Source organism: Amphiura filiformis, chromosome 16, assembly GCF_039555335.1.
Source record: "Amphiura filiformis chromosome 16, Afil_fr2py, whole genome shotgun sequence".
NCBI lineage: Eukaryota > Metazoa > Echinodermata > Ophiuroidea > Amphilepidida > Amphiuridae > Amphiura > Amphiura filiformis.
In genome coordinates this window covers 59,542,415-59,560,322 of record NC_092643.1, presented here as the reverse complement: position 1 = coordinate 59,560,322, position 17,908 = coordinate 59,542,415, and the positions used below count along the sequence as shown (strand labels likewise).

At 36.2% G+C, this 17,908-nt stretch overlaps 1 pseudogene; it reads right to left on the bottom strand.

Annotated features, from left to right (window-relative positions):
• Positions 1-17,908, bottom strand: part of LOC140172775 (uncharacterized) — a 403,962-nt pseudogene that overhangs the window by 89,077 nt on the left and 296,977 nt on the right.

Here is a 17,908-nt window from a genome sequence, read left to right as displayed (position 1 = left end):
GGTGCGATCCCATACCAGTGTGCAAAGACACTGGCGCATCAGAAGTCATGCTTTATAAGTTATATGGTTCATGATAAAACTCACATATTTTTTCAATCCTCAGTAATAAGTATAACAGAAAGATGAAGTTTTCAGTCTAATTAACCAATCCCAATTATCATTGCCTCATCTGAGTCCACACAAGGCAGCTTCAGTATTAAGTAATTCTTATGCCTTAAACCTATCACCTTTTTTTGTTCGGCAGGTGGGTGCTCTAAGCGATTCCGTCTTGTAGGTAATAGAACAAAGGAAATCATACACAATATGTGTATTGAACAAGAAGGAAATCTACCCAGCTGATAAGTTATTTAAGCTTATCATCTACAAGAGTTCTGGCTTTCATTTGATCAGAAAATATTATCAATCAAGGGGTTAGACAAATCAAAGAATTATCTTATCAATTAAATGATAAAGACCATTTCCTATTCTGCGCATGTATACAGCATTATCAGGTCTAAAAAGGGGGGCTTAGGGGGTGAAGTCCCTGGGAAAATCTGCAAATAGTGTTACATCATGACACCATTACCAGGTCCGTTGTATCATACTGTTCTGCCCGAACCACAATCAAAATAATCGCAATGCCCGGGGGCAATGCAAAGCCTCTTGATCTAGGGAAGATGGATTGGTGTAGTAGTTGATGCACTCCCCTCTCACCTCTGCAACCTGGGTGCGAATCCATGCAGTGCCGCATGATTGCCGGTCCATGACAGTAATCACATGTTTTCCCCCTGTACTCCGTTTTTCCGGGCGTTTTTCCTCTTAGACTTTAAAATCGGACCTCTTCAATATGCCCATAAACACTGATTCTATGAAGAGTCTCAAAGTGCCCTTGACAATGAACTTAATCACAGATACTCAACAATGTCAGTAAATATTTTCTTGATATTCAACCATAGAAGATAACTTCCCTTCCCAGAATCCTTTGCAACATGATGTATCACCTCATTTCATCAAATGACACTCCCATTACTTTGTACAGGCTCTCTTCTTGTTTTCATTTTGAGAATAAACCAGGTAAACATGTGTCGAGAGTCGAGAAACAAACATATTTTGCAAGATCTGGATGCTCTTTTGTTCATTGACTTATATTTTGTCACTATCGACCCATGTTGCACTAGAGAGGAAATCAGTATAGGAAATTAAAACGGGAGAAATGCATTATGGGAAGTATGCGACATCTTCTCTGACACTCAGTGATGTCAGTAAATATTTTCTTGAATAATAAACTTACTCAGCATTGCTGGAATATAAAATATAGGAATAATTCCTGAGATGTTCCCTACATTTCATATCTGTACTAATTTCAATTATTTTTTTTCTTGTTGATATCAAATATGGCAATAAAATGAACAATTTGCCTTATTTTTAACTAACAAACAAGTGGATTTGACAACACAAAAACAATAACACATAAACACACTTTTGATTGTGCCACTTTCATAATAATAATCAATTCCTATCTGAAATTGCGGTATTTGCATTAGATATGAACAAATATAAATAGATAACGATCGTCACAAACACAGGATTATAGCAAACCCGACTGAAATAATAAGAAAATATGAAATGAAAGGAATCTAAATGTAAAACATTAATGATATATGCCCGAGGATAAACTATTGCATAAACTAGCTCCCATAGAGACAGCCTGAGTTCCTTTCATACAAAAACAGATGAAGTTTAATCTCTTAAATGCTTCAAAGCATAAAAATATGTTTCTAAATGACATTATTAAAAACTGCTTTCTCTCCAAATATTGAAATTGTGTCTAATAAACAACTCTTGATTGATAAGGCAATGGGCTAAATGAATATCGTCGACTCGTTAGAGTAATTTAGTTAAAATGGCTATTGGAAGAATATTTTATTAGATGAGTACAACAAAAAGCCTCAACTTAAAATTACAACTTGAGAAACAGTTTGTGTTCAATCTACAAATGAGAATGGCCACTAAATGACTTTTGGGTACATCTTAACGTCCCAATAGCACTTAAAGCTTGTCAGCTTTAACTAGCCTGATTAACGCAAATGTTGCTAGCTTCGGAACTGTCGCTCCAAATCATTCCGGTTTGGAATACAAATAGTTTTTCCATCATCATCATCATCATAGTTGTCATCAGCTTCGATGTATTCTAATGGCACCCAAAAATAGTTTGATCATTAACAGCGCTTTTCCAAGATGACAACAACGACAAACAAGAGCACCAATGGTGCTGTAGCTCATTTTCCCTAATTAAATATGCAAATTAGTTAATTAATATGCTTAACAACATTTGAGTATTTTTTGTTTATATCAATTACTTTGTACCAAGTTTTAAATTTCTATGATCTTCACACAAAACCGATTACACCTGTCTCACCTTAAGGGCTGGGGTATGAACGTTTGGACAGTATTTATTTTGGGACATTAGAGCACATCAGACATATCGAATTGCATTCTGAATACTGAAGAATGTCATTCTGATATCAAATAATTTTGATTTTTTGAAATTGAAATTTAATACACATTTTATGGCAAATCATTAAAAATTGATATTTTTGATTTTTAACAGTACTTGAAGTAAACTTTATAAATCTGATGATTTATACTTTAAGTGTATGTAGGTGGGATGAAAAGCCGACGATCAATTGAAATTTTGACCTTCAGATTGAAGATATGGATTTTTTTTCCCAAAACACCAAAAAAAATTAGGTCTTTTTGGAAAAAAATCCATATCTTCAATATGAAAGGTCAAAATTTTCAATTGAACGTCGGCTTTTCCTCCGTGCTACATACACTTTAAGAATATATCATTAGATTTATATAATTTACTTCGAGGACTGTTATATATTAAAATTTGAAAAATATCAAATTTTTATAATTTGTCATAAAATTTGTATTATATTGTGATTTTCAAAAATGAAAATTATTTGATATCAGAAAGACATGCTTCAGATTCAGAATGCAATTCGATAGGTCTGAGGTGCTCTCATGTCCCACAAAAATACTGTCGAAACGCATAATAAACGCCATTTTGGATCCCTTAATATAAAGCAGGGCCAAATTTTTACGAGCTGCATAGTCAATAAGATAACAATAATGTTAATTGGACCACTAAGTACTTATCTTGGAGACAAACAACTGGGTGAGAAGAAAAACAAGAAACAATTATATTGAGGGTTTAGGACCATACACTGCAAACCCAAAGTGCCTATATTTCAGCAGATCCTCTAAAATTGGTTTGGCAGTAAAATGAGGGATTAATTACTAAATATAGGCACAAATTTAGACCACTATTTGGGGATTATACAATCCAGAAGATCAGACCTCAAATGTAGTCTGATAAATAGACTCAAAATTAGACACTATCAGCCCAAAACAGCATAGGGTGCATTTTACACATGGGTGGTTCTGGAATAAGAAGCAAACATGGGTAACATTATGGGCTCTAATAAATCATTGCAAAGGAGCAATTTCCAGTTCAGTGAATTGCTAGCAAACAATAAGCATGGATTTCAATGTTGATGTTATAGTATTATTTGAGCAGTAATTTTACATAATAGTTGTACAACAATCAACATTGAATGATAGTTATTCTCTAAATGCGCTGCGCTTAAACGCGAATAAAACATTTTCATACGCGCTGCCGCTGTTTCCCTAAACATAATAAATAGGCCTACACACAAACAACATTCACATGGGATATGACGCCTTGTCGCAGCAGCTCTGGACTTAGTGTTGTGCTGAATTACGTGATACATGCTAAAAGCCTATCCTTAGGCCTGCGTACGGTACCGGACCAAAGATAAAATTAGGCTAGCTTAACCGACGAACTCGACATTGAGAAACGCGTTCTTAAACATGTTAAAAAACAAAACCGAACCTCGTTCTGTTGGGATCTGGAAAATCTACCGGTCTGTCCTGGCTGTACTAATACCAGGAAAAAACCTACTCTTAAGCCTACTTACCAGACCAAGAGAAAAATTAGATCAATTTACCAACAAACTCCAAATTAGGAAAAAGCATTCTTAAAAACTAAATCTAACCTTTTCTCTTGAAATCTTGACGATTTACAGGTCTGTCCAGGGCGACCGCCAAGCGTAAAGTGAATCAAAAGTGATCACTTTCATCCTTCAATGAAACGCCTGAATATAACCAATCAATCAATGCGATATTATTATACAATCGCTGAACAACTTTTGTGTAACAGCTGATAGCTCCGTAAGAAAATACATTTAGTGATCTTCAGAAAAAGTGTATATCAAACCAATTGGGAGGGAACTAGCAGACCATGAATGTGTCTACATGTATAATAATTGTTTCCATAAGTAATTTTGTCCAGTATCAGTTTAACAAAGGCTAATACTCTAGATTCATATCTAATCTCCAATACTAGAAGTTTTGCTGAAGTTAGACGTTCTGGGTTTGCAGTGATAGCTGCTCCATAGACATTTGGGTAATTTCTGCATTCCATATTGTACACATTTTACACCTGGCAGCTATTGCAGATAGGGTTTCTTGCCCTAACCCCTAATGTGTACTTTATCTCTTATATACAAGATTGTAAAAACACATCTATAGGTAGGGTTTATGCAATAGCTGTCAAGTGCTTTATTTTTAAGATTATGTATAGGGTAGCTATTGCAGATATCGACCTTCTCGATATAATTACTTTCACAACATGTTTGCCTGATCTAATTAAGTGTATTTAATTAGCTCTCAGTTTATTTGCTCAGTATTTTATGACTGCTAAGCCTTTATAGTTGTTTACTGGTCCCCCAAAAACCTCCCAATTGGAAAAATTACACATTATTAGCACATAGCAGCACCATTGAGTTATTAGTTAACCTTTGTGCAATATCTATGGACTTGCAAAATGTATGGCAAGCAACACTGAAAAGCAAACATTGAAGCCGCACTGAAGCAATTAAAATTCAACATCTCTTTTACAAAATCACCAGATCAAGGAGTTAGAACAGTGTTTGTAATATGATCAGGACCACAAACAGTCTGTAAAGGAGACTATTCTATGAAATCTGGTAAAAAGTTTCGTAAGAAAATGCTCCAAAAATCACACTTTCCGTCCGAATTTTCCTAGCTAATTAAGTAACAATCATGAACGATCATGCAAAGATTGCTCCCTCAAATTAGCAGCTCCATTGGTCAAACGATGTAGCAAGAGAAAGTAAAAAACATACAGAAATATGGATCATGCCTATAGCTTCAGTTTGCTCGCAAATTGAGCTAAAAACGGCACTCCGAGGCACGACGGTACAACGTTAAGTTAAGCGGAGTTTTTTTTTGTACCAAACAAAAATGTGGTGAATACCGATTCCCTTCTCCTTGAGAAGATCCTGATAGATGGTTTGTTAAAAACCGGAGGAAAAATCTTTTAGATGACGCAGTTAATGTTAATATTACACCTGAAGGAGATTGACCTTAAGTTCTCACTTCATATCAAAAGGCTGCTTAAATAATAGCTGCCTCAAGTCATTTTCATGTAGCTCACAACTCAAAACACACAGTGTGCAGCTATTCTTACAGAAATTCTTTTTGTAATAATAACATCAAATTTTGTTCCTTATCTGAACAACTATAACTTGCCAAAATAAGACTACAATATTGATTTTGTTTATTTAATTATTTAAAAAAAAGAGAAAACCGCAATGGGCAGCTATAGCATGAACCACCTTTCTTACTACTTAGTTGACCTATAGATGCTACCACCATATCGCATAAAAGACCTAGTAGGGGATGATATCAGGTAACCTAATTTAACATTAAATTGCCACCTCGGGTTGAATTGTGTACCATTCTCCATTTTGCCGCCAAGCAGATCTAATAAATGCTTTTTACGGACGAACGAACGACTGAGCTGAGACAGAGAGAAAAAAAATGTTGCTTGTGGACAAATCTCATCAGTAAATGAGAACTGTATGTCATTAATATTATTCTTGCACTCTGGTGTTATTGCAGTGTGATTAAGAGTCTTGTCTCCTGGCTTAGGTGATAACATCTGGATATTATTTCTTGCAATTATGCAAAGATAAATATTCATATACTTGCATTACTAAATGAATTGTATTATTTTAAGTGCGTCTAATGGGGGAAAGTGACGGTATTATTGCAAAGAGTGATATGTTTTTCTTTTGTTGCTTTATGCTATAAGTTATTATTATTGGTATGTCTAATACAGTGAAGTTAATTGTATTTATTATTTGCTAAAATATATTTATTTTCATTATCCAATTATGTAAGGTGAGATAAATTAAGTTCTAGCATTTCAAATGACACGATCAGGTAAAAATATAAAATTGGGATCATTTCCACGTGGTGGAGGGGGCAAGCCTCGAAAATAAGCAGATCTGGACCACATTTGGAAAAAGGAGCTTCTGGTCCTGTGATTATCTAGTGAACCAGGAGCCATTTAAAGAGCTAGGAGTCATTTAAATTTTAATTGTACACATTAAATACAAAAACCGGTTTAACTAATTTTTGTTTAAATGTAGAGCCTGGTTCACTTGGTGTGGACCAAGCGCCAAAATGTTATGACCATTGGGTAAATGGCTCCTCAGGGGTGCCTGCTTTATTTTGAGGCTTGGGAGGGGGGGAATTGGTATATGGGTGTATTTTCACATTCTCAGTGAGCCCTACCCGAACCAAACTTGAGTCCCCCGGATCATTTATCATCGTTGTCATCATTATCATCTTTGTAATAATTTTAATCATATTATACAATGTAGAGCTTACTACTTTATGCTGAATTAATATGAAACGTAAGACACCCACTATAACAAATATTAATTGATATTTTTGTCTAAAATATATAAAAAGCATTAAAAAAATCCTTTGATCTTATAAGCCATTTTCTTTGATCATCTCATGTTCATGTTGACGCTGTTTCTATATTTACCTCGAAAATGATAACCCGACACTCTTGTCATTTGGAATGAGCTATTCCAGTTAAATTCCTTACACCCCCTATGGAAGACATGACCTTAATATCCACAGGGGATGTGAATTTCAAATGGGGCTTCTTGAACGGGTGACTCTATTTTAATTTCACACCCCCTGTGTGGGAGATTAAGGTCATGTCTTCCATAAGTGGGTGTATGGATTTCAACTGAAATAGCCCAATAGCTCATCTTCAGCCACATCGCAAATTTCCTGAGAGCATTTTGGTCGATGGACGAGGACGGCAATTGTAATTTGATCCTTACGACTAAATACTTTTATACCTCATCAAAAATATCAAACACACATCCGAGTGCGACAAAGATTCTTAGTGTATTAAAATGATAGCAGATCAACTTTTTACACGACTTAATCAAAATCATAACGGCGAAGATGAGAAATGCTCTGACAATCCAGCCACCACAAGAGAAGCTAAACTCTCTTGAGGCCATGCGATTTGATCCATTGAAAACGAGCTATTATCCCCGCAACAAAATATTATGCGTCGATCGATGACTTTTATTCTGATACATAACGGGGTATTAAAAGAACGAGTGTTAGGAGCGGTTATCTCTTTCATCATGGACATACCACTGCCATTGATTATCCCTTAAAGGTCTTTTGGTGTAACAGAAGAAAATGAAAAAAGGGACGTACAAAAAATATATACTATGACAAATAACCCCAAAACAGATTTGTGCAGCTTTTATTCTTTTTTTTTATCAACAAAATGATTGCTCATTTTGGAGCAGACAAAGATGACTCCAAGGTCTATGTTTATGGGCCCATTGGGCTGTTTCAAAGGCTATAAACAAAAAACATAATTAATTTGCTAAATGAATACTGTACTGTGGGGTAATTTTTGTCTTCTTTTTTTCTGTATTTTTATAGTTTTTGTACATGTAGTCCTCAAACATTTTGCTGGGACTTTTTCATTTATTTAAAAACTTAATTATTCTGCTAAATGAATACTGTACTTTGGGTTAGTTTTTTTCTTCTTTTTTTCCTTATTTTTTATAGCTTTTATAGTTCTCAATCTTTTTGCTGGAACTTTTTTTTAGTTTCATAAATAACCTTAATGGGCTAAAATATTTTATTCACTCTCAGCTTTAACAAATAAAAAATCTGTAAAAAAAAGTTCCAGTTACACCTTATAATACTAATTTGCTGATGGTATGTGTGCAAAAACATATTTGCCCTCTTTTTATTCATCGTTGATATTACTTTTTACAAATGAAATGATTCTTCTTTGAAATGCTTTCTAGAGACAATAAATTTAGTCCATTTCATAGTTATGTTCTGGTCAGTTTTTGTTTTCTGTGTTCTTTCTAGTTTTGTCAGATATCAATTTATTTCTACACACCTATATTCACCATTTAGGCCTCAAAATTTATTTGATTGGCGGTAACCCGTCCTATCCTAAAATTAGGCCCGACCCTAACTTTTTTACTTTTTTTGCAAAAAAATAATAAAATTTAAAAAAATAAATATAAATAAATTAAAAAAACAAAACATTCCAAAGCCTTTATCAAATGGAATTTACAGCTTAAAAAGTAAAAAAAAAGAAGGAAAAAAAGAAAATGAATCCTGACCTACCTACCCTAAATATTTTTTTATGTTACGCCGATCAAACAATTTTTTTAGACCTTATATCCCCCTATCATTCTTTTTAGCGCATTCAATTGATCTGGTATTCAGATATATACATAAATGACATTTTAATGATGACAATTTTCCATGTTGAATACATCTTTATCTTGTTTGTCAATGTCATTACATTCTCCATACCCTCAATTTTATTGTGCAATCAAATTGTCTAATTTTGACCAATTCTCCCAATCTAAAATCAATTTGAAATGAATAAAAATATATGTCTTCTAAGCTGCAAAATAAAAGAACTAGTAAATTTTCTTTTTAATGTTTTTGTATAAACACCCTTTTACAATATACTGCATGTAAAATGGGAAAAAAATAAGCTGAAAAAAATTCCTCCTCGCATTATTATGTAATGTGATCCAAGCTGATCTGCCGAGTTTTCAACCCGAACAAGTAAAAAAAATGAAAAATGCATCAACGAGAAATATTAATGCTTCTCATCTAGCGTAGCAAAGACTATGACGCAAAACAAGCCACAAAATATGATTTCCTTATCAGTCAAAATGCTTGTCTCCTTTTCTGAAGAGCTTTTCTCGGGATTTGAGCGATCGACGATTGAGAGCCGGATCTTAGTGCGCGGTGCAACTTGATCCCTCTATTTGTCGGAGGACTCCATTACAAGTATGCGATGTCACATATTGCACGCTTCGACTAGTTTGAAACCTGACACTGATTGTTAGCTCACATAGACGAGTCATTAGCTAAAAGGGTCACATGACCTCGTCTGATATTATGCTAATTCGTTAATTAAATATTACTACTGATATACTGGATCAATTTATATATGCAGCCTCTATTATTTGTATACATTTAAGGATATATTGGTATGCGATGAGCGTTTAACATTTTAATAGCTCTTTTACAAGATTCACCGACGCAATTAAACCTCAATTCAGATCAATCACATGAGAGTTCAGAAAATTGAGTTACAAGCTTCGGCTAGGTTGCTAACGTGCAAAAGGCCATGACTAAACCGTCTTGAATTATTCACCGCATCATGTACGCATAAGTGAACCAACCGCTCAAAACCGGAAATACTGGCGAGTCTAAGAAGTGCTGAAACCATCCGTTTTGTCCCCAGAGCATATCTAGGCACAGAAACCGATTGGGCTGTTCCGGTTGAAATCCATCATCCCCATGGAAGACATGACCTTAATCGTCCACACAGGGAGTGTGAATTTCAAATGAGGTTACCGAAATGGGTGACTCCATTTGAAATCTACACTCCCTATGTGAAAGAGTAAGGTCATGTCTTCAACAGGGGGTGTAAGGATTTCAACAGGAACAGCCAATTCTACATTATCCTCTTAGAGATACTTATTGATGGGGATTATTGGACAAGGCCATGTTTGCATGCAAGCAAATTTTGTGCGGGATAACAAAATCGTTTTTTCAAATATTTGTACACGAAAACATGGAATCAAATCAGCATTTTAAAATGACTTGAAATCCTAGCTGTACCAATAGTCCTGAGGCTTGCATTTAGATGAAACAGAACAGGAAACCAACACAGCAGTGCCAATGATTTTTCGAGATGGGTTTACACAACTGAATGATTAGCTGATATTTTTTCTTACTAGGCTACATGAATAATGCAGAAGCTGTTAAGCTTTCACCTCGCATGCTTAGCATGAGCCGTTGTTGAAGTTAACCACAAGAGGGCGGCAGAAGTGTTAGCAAGCGTTAAAAACAGACAAAGCCTATTAAAATGCCCATGTCAGCTTTGATAGCTTCATGATTTATGGATACGTTAATTTCTTTTTTGGTAGTCAATAGAGGGGGCTATGACATTCAGAGGAGATATGAAAATATCATCCAAATGTATGATTGCTTGTTACTGTTTTTGTTATCATGGTTGTTTGTAATAATGGATGCCTTCATACATACAATATCAGGGCCATATCGGGGTTCATGCAATCATGCAAAATCAGCTAATTTTGATATAAAATTGGATCGGTTGAGCCCATATTTATTGGTCGAGCTATGAGTTTTAAAATATTGGACGAGACGTAGTCGAGTCCAATATTTTACAACTCATAGCGAGACCAATAAATATTAAAAGCATCAATTTTATCATTATTATGTTTTGGATCCAATATTATCACAACTTGATCCATCAAAACATAATAATGGACATTCAGCCCCTCATTACACTACAAGCTCCTCGGTGTAGCCGGTTTCTAGCAACCAATTCTCCAACCCCTCCCCCGAATCTCCTGATAAAGAGACATAAAACTGTGTCAAATTTATCACCTGTTAAATTGAGAACTAAAGGATCGATTAATATTTATGTCAGGAGTTTTGTCCGAAAAATCAACAACAAATTTTGTGTTCCCGAACTTCCCCCCTTGCGTACATCAGCCCAAAATTTTCAGATTCCCCCCTTATTTTCCCCTTTTTCTCCATTTAAAACTTAACATTCCCGCTCATGGTTGAAATAAAAAATTCAGATTTCATATATGTCAGATTATATACGCACTGTTTCGTTGGCCAGGCCAGCGAAACACTTGTGGCTACCGTGTAGTGTTTGGCACACAAAGGGGTCCCGGATTCAATCGTGACGGAAATGCAGAACTTCTTTGTTCATCTTTCCCTTTATTCATTCCTTCATTGGAGTAATATTCCACTCTGACATCCACTCTGACAAAAATTACCTACAATTCAATCCTGTACTATATGATCAATAGATTTCCTTTGAATGCATAAAAACTTTTGTGTCAACTTTCACTTTTTCACAAACATTTCTTAAGCATGTAATCGGAAAATTTGGTGTTTAATATGACTAATACCATTACCATTTCTTCCAAATTCAACTATTCATTTTCTTTACTTCCAACTGATACCAACAAAATATCAACATTACCCATCCTTGCCAAATATTGCCTGGCAAGCAAATCAGACTGTATTACTGCCCTCTATTGCCAAAATCATTCCATTTGGTTCTATTGAAATATCTTTCAGCTAAGAATTTTGATAATGCTGTGCCAGTTAATAACCATTTAGGGATGCGCTGCAAAGAAGGGTCGCATTTTCGCCTTTTGGTATATCAATGTACCCTTATTCTTGGCCAATTTTGCTATTATGTATGGATGGGTCATTTTTTCACAATTTTCTAATTTTTATTTTGGAAAATAGCCCAATTTGGCTTCAATGTCAGCCAAACTTTTAGAAAATTTCCAACAATTCGAGGCAAAGATGTATAAACTCTGACAATTTATGCTAAATTTTGCCATAAATTTGTACATCGATGGATCCAAATTTCTTGAAAAAAAATGATACAGTAATGGGTCACTTTCACATTCTCAGCAGCTCTTCCCTACCCAAACCAAAGTTGACTAAAATTAAATCCGATCATAATCTTCATTTAATTTTCATCTAGTATAAGTTACTAACTAAAACCACTGTGCATGCATGCATTTCACTTCCCAAGTCATATAGGCCTATGCGCACACTTTTGTTGGGCCGGCCAGCGAAAGACCAGTGGCTACCGATCGGTGATCCTTACCGAGGGGTAAGGTTCGAATCCCTGGAGGTAATCAAGTCTCAACATGTATGCTCCCTTATTTATACTTGCTTACACATGCAATTAAAGGTTTTCCTACATTAAGGAGGCTGTGTACTCTCAGACATGCATGTAGTAAAAGTGCAATAACTTTGTAATTATTCGCGCAAGACATATAAAAGTATACATTTTTATGAAGGCAAGACATCAATAAATCTTAATATAAATACAGATTTGGGGTAAAAACAACAATTATGAAGAAAATCACAAAAAGTGCGTTTTTTGGCAATATTTGTTAGGTACATCATACAAAAAAATACTCTTTCCAAAATATTTTATTTTGTTTTTAGCTCAATCTTGAGGCTCCATTCCAAAAACAGTTTTTTTATTTTTTTCATATTGGCCTTATTTTTTGAGATATTGCCCATATAAGGCATCAAATTGAACTTTTTAAAATTCACAAACGCCTATTTGCACAAAATGTTGCCTAAAATCGGAAATAGACCAAAATATAAAAAAAATGAGAAAACCGTTTGAGTCGATCATGCTTTTTACGATGATCATATTAGCTTACCTATAGATGCTGTATTTATTGAGTTATCGTGTACTTTAATCGTCATTTTACCGAGAAAATGAACATTGAAATAATGGCCGTTGAAGTTTAAAGTGGTCACATTTTGCACTTTCATCGAATCTCGCAGGAGAATGCGGCAGTTTTATTTTTCTACCTTACATTACATAAACATCGGGTAAATCCACGGCCCCTTGAGAAGTTTGAGCGAAATCCATTCATAACTTGATATTTAAATCGGGGAAAGAACTTGAAAAAACCCACATTTTATCAGCTAAATGGAGCCATTTGACCACTAGGTTTTTGTGCTTCCGTGGTGTTTCCATAAGATCGCCACGCATGCAGATAAGCGTCAGCGTATGTCGTAAGCGTATTTGTGCGTTAACAAATTGCGCGATACGCAACGCGATGCGTTGTTGTGCGCGTGTACCCTGCCTGGTACAACAAAGATTTTCTTTCCTTTTCAATTTCAAACACGAGTGGAATAGTGAAATAAATCCTTCAAATATTGCAGTTGGAGTTTACAAATCTGGATTTTCATTCCTTGTATTTATAAAAAACATAACAAAGTACAAACATATCAAAAAACTCAATTTTATGAAAGAAACAATGTCTAGAGTACACAGCTGCCTTAATATGTATTGCTTGCATTCCTAATATTTGGCTACATTTTTCAACCATTCTGCCAGATAATCCCCAGTTTTCCAGTCCTTATGTTCAGTAACTTGTTTATTTATTTATCTATTGCGGTATATCAAAACCAGAACACAGGAAAACTCTTGATACAATTGGCCAACAATACAAATACAGAAAAAAATTGATTTTGTTTTGCTTTTGTTTCAATCACACACTGCAGTCGTAGTGCTCAATCTTTCAAAGCAGTCACAGCATCTGCAAACAGACCAGCAAGCAAATTGTTATGCTGCCCTCTTTAGTTCACATAGCTTCTTGCATTTGGGTGTTTCAACAAATGACAACAGACACTTGCATTCATTTCATGACTTCACTCACTGGCTCAGTTTTACAAATGTTGTCACATGCAAGAGAGACACTTGTTGTTAGTCCTACACATTAGACATGTTTTCCCCATTTACAACCCTATTACTACCCATAGAACATAAACTTTTGAATTTCTATAAAGAGAACCAAGTAACAATGGACTGCTCTGGTAGTTCAGTTGCAGGAATTTCACTGTTTCTCTTCTGTGATATTCAAAGTAAAATATAGCAGGTGATATGAGAGCAGATCTGGGTCATAAGAGCAAGTAATTCTGTTGGTTTCTCACAAAATACATAAACTTTTTTGCTTCAAATAAGCATCCAGGCAGGAGGATAACACCAAGTCATGTTAGTTGGCAGTATTGTTCATTTGCTCAAGTTCGATCTTTTTTGTCAAGATTATTCTAGGCCTTAACAGTAGTTGTATTAGATAACGCTGATGAGTTGGCGCCCAGATAGCTATAACCCTCCACTTAAAGCTCTGCAGTTCCTGATTGGAAGCTACATGTGCTGGCAGGGCATTCCAATTGTCTGCAGAATATGGCAGAAATGATCTTCTGTGGGACACCAAGTTGGACTTTTCACATGAGATATATTTAGGCATAATTGTAAGAATTATTTTCTCAAGGAATGATATGATCATTACAGGGCTGTAGCAAGTGGGAGCGGCCGGGATGCCATGGCCGCCCCACTTTTTTGAGAAATTTGTTATGTTTTTCTTTGTATCTTTATTTCAGTATGGGCATAGATTTGTAATTTGGCTGCCCCATATTTTTGATGGCCGGCACCACATTTTTCGACCTTGCTACGGCCCTGGATCATTAGACAAAAGAACAAGAACATAGTGAAAACCTACCAGTTGATCCCGGTCTACTACTAGTACTGCTCCCGGACTTGGGCGATGTAGATGCATGAGATGAGCCATGGTTACCACGGTTACTGCTAAAATCTTTCTCCACATCACTGTCACTGTCAATGACGATCACCGGTTCATGTTTACTGGGCTCCGATGACCTGTGTTCATTACTGTTGATGCCAGGACGCTGAAATGAGACAAGAAATTCCAAGAAAATGAAAATGATGTACTTCAATCAGTTAAAAAGTGAATTATGTACTTCCACAGTTACAGTGCCATAAGCTGTGGGAAAATAATTGTTTTGAAGCTTCTGGGAGCAAAAAAAAAATTATCACATCCGTCACAACTTCCTATTTTGCAGGAACTTGTGACATTCAAGTTTCAGATAGCTTGCATCCTAGGCGAAATGTCAACCGTGCTAGCATGGTCAACCATGGTCAAAACATGGTTGACCATGGTTAACTATGGTCAGCGATGATCAGCCATGGTGGCTTGACCATGGTCAACCATGGTTGCCATGGTCACCATGGTATACCATGGTCGACCATGCTTTAGCATGGCCGAGCATGGTCAGCCATGGTCTTCACCTCACTTGACCATGGTTGACCATGGTCACTTTTAAGTATACCATGGTCAACCATGCTTTATCATGGGTGAGCATGGTCAGCCATGTTCATCACCTCACTTGACCATGGTTGACCATGGTCACTTCAAGTATACCATGGTCAATCATGCTTTAGCATGGGTGAGCATGGTCAGCCATGGTCATCACCTCACCTGACCATGGTCACTTCAAGTATACCATGGTCAACCATGCTTTAGCATGTGTGAGCATGGTCAGCCATGGTCATCACCTCACCTGACCATGGTTGACCATGGTTACTTCAAGTATACCATGGTCAACCATGCTTTAGCATGGCTGAGCATGGTCAGCCATGGTCATCACCTCACCTGACCATGGTTGACCATGGTCACTTTTAAGTATACCATGGTCGACCATGCTTTAGCATGGCTGAGCGTTGTCAGCCATGGTCATCACCTCACCTGACCATGGTTGACTCTGGGTAGTGAATGAGAAAATTAGCGCCCTCTGTTGTTATTAATCGTATTTAATGCGTATTTACAACGTTGTGAATAAATATTTGACACCATAGAATATAAAAACTAGTAATTTGATAAGTTAAAATAAGATTTTTAATGGAATAAATCTAAATAATGATTATGCAGTTTATTCTGTTAAATACTTACCCCATAATTTCCCTCATTCTTCAGGCCCTGCCCTCTATCGGGTGCTAATTTAAAGTTTAAGCTTGATTGCTATTGTTTCTTTCTATTGTTTCTTCCTTGATTGCTATTGTTTCTTAACCATGGTCAAACATGCAAATTTTTGACCATGGTTGACCATGGTCACTTTAGATAGACCATGGTTGACCATGGTCTCTGGCCGTGGTGCCATTTTTCAAAAACATGGTTGACCATGGTTGACCATGGTCAAAAACATGGATGACCATGGTCAAAAACATGGTTGACCATGGTCAAAAACATGGTTGACCATGGTCAAAAACATGGTTGTTGAACTATGGTTGACAATGGTTCAACCATGGTCAAACATGCTAAGTTTTAACCATGGTTGACCATGGTCACTTTAGATAGACCATGGTCAAAAGGTTAACCATGGTTGACCATGGTCTCTGGCCATGGTGCCATTTTTCAAAAGCATGGTTGACCATGGTTTGACCATGGTCAAAACCCATGGTTGAACCATGGTTGACCATGGTTAACCATAGTTAACCCATGCCTTTTTCGCATAGGATTGCTTATCACACTAAATAAATTGCGAAAATATAATATTTTTGCGACCAATTGACCCTACTTATCGAGCAATATGCAGCCCTAACCACACGATTATTTTTGCACGGCCATATGCAACACAATCTGATCCAACTTAAACCAGGTGGTAATTTTGAATATTGAGGTATCATCAATTTGAACCAAACATGTGCACTGTTGCTAATAGTGTGCTGAGGTTTGTGGATCAACGTCTAGGCGTTGTGCCTGTGCGTAGTGCACTAAAAATCACTGCGCTTTCTTTCTTTTTTTTTTTGATAGAGACTGGACATACAGCTACAGAAGGTCAGATCTGGATCACTGATGCCCGGGCACTGATGTTCCAACTAAATCCATCACCTGTTTCTCACGGAGAACATACCACATATCACCCACTATTAACCACCTCAAAAGGCGGTTGAGGTGAGGTTTCCCCCACATCACCTTGTCTGTTTCTACTAGGGCCATTACCATGTTTTACCTCGCATATCACCTCGCATGCACCCGTCAACCCTTTACTCAGTAGAAACATGTCCATAATGATTTGACCCTATTCTGTGCCCAGAGCCCTAATTAGGTTGAATTCTATTCTCTTTTGTAAATGGCAGTGACAAAAGCTAAGTGAAGTGTCCCAGATATACTAAATAACAAGGGCTATAAAGATAAAACATTTTAGCATATCCTTTGGAAAATGTGTCCAAAATGAATTTTAAAATTAAAAGTGACAGAAGGTGTTGGAAATGTTTCAAATGCCAAATCTTTTGATTTGATTTGATTTTGATTTATTGATAATCCTGAAATGCAAACATACAAAAACAGAAAAAAGGCAAAACATAGTCAATAGGGATCCCTCTCCGATTCCATAGTAGCGAACCAAATCACTTTTAACTTGGTCTCCACCAACCCTGGTGACAATTAAGAAAATATTTCATAAACAAAAACAAAACCAGGCACTTGTCCCCTTCCTTCCAAAGTTTTGGCAACTGGTTTACACAATAATAATGGTTGACTACACACCCAATAATATTCAGAACTGATTTTGTGCCTGATGCAATACTACACTGTCTACCAAAGAATATTGGTACTGGCAAATGCATGCAAAAAATAGAATGGATCAGGATTATGCAATGCTACGCGGCTTGGTAAACTAATGTATAGTGACGTAGGTTTTAAAGCTGTGTTTGAATCGGCCAGTCAGAATCCCACTACTGTCAACAAATGTAGCCACTACAGTATCAAAAAAGTGGCAAAATTATGTGAAAACTAATTCTAGTCACTTGCATAAGCCTCCATGACTTGTGCAAGAGCACCTGCTTTTTAAAGTCTTGTATTGGAGATATCACTGCAGTCCAAAGCTATTAATGTGGTAAACATCATGTTCTAGGAATCATGTCAATTTCATATCGATTCATTCGACTGACCTATAAAAGGAGTCATTTGTGAATCAATGTTAAAGATGTTATCTTTAGACTCTTGCTTACATGAATTATTTGGAAAATGACTCCACTGTAGCAGTGTGCACATTC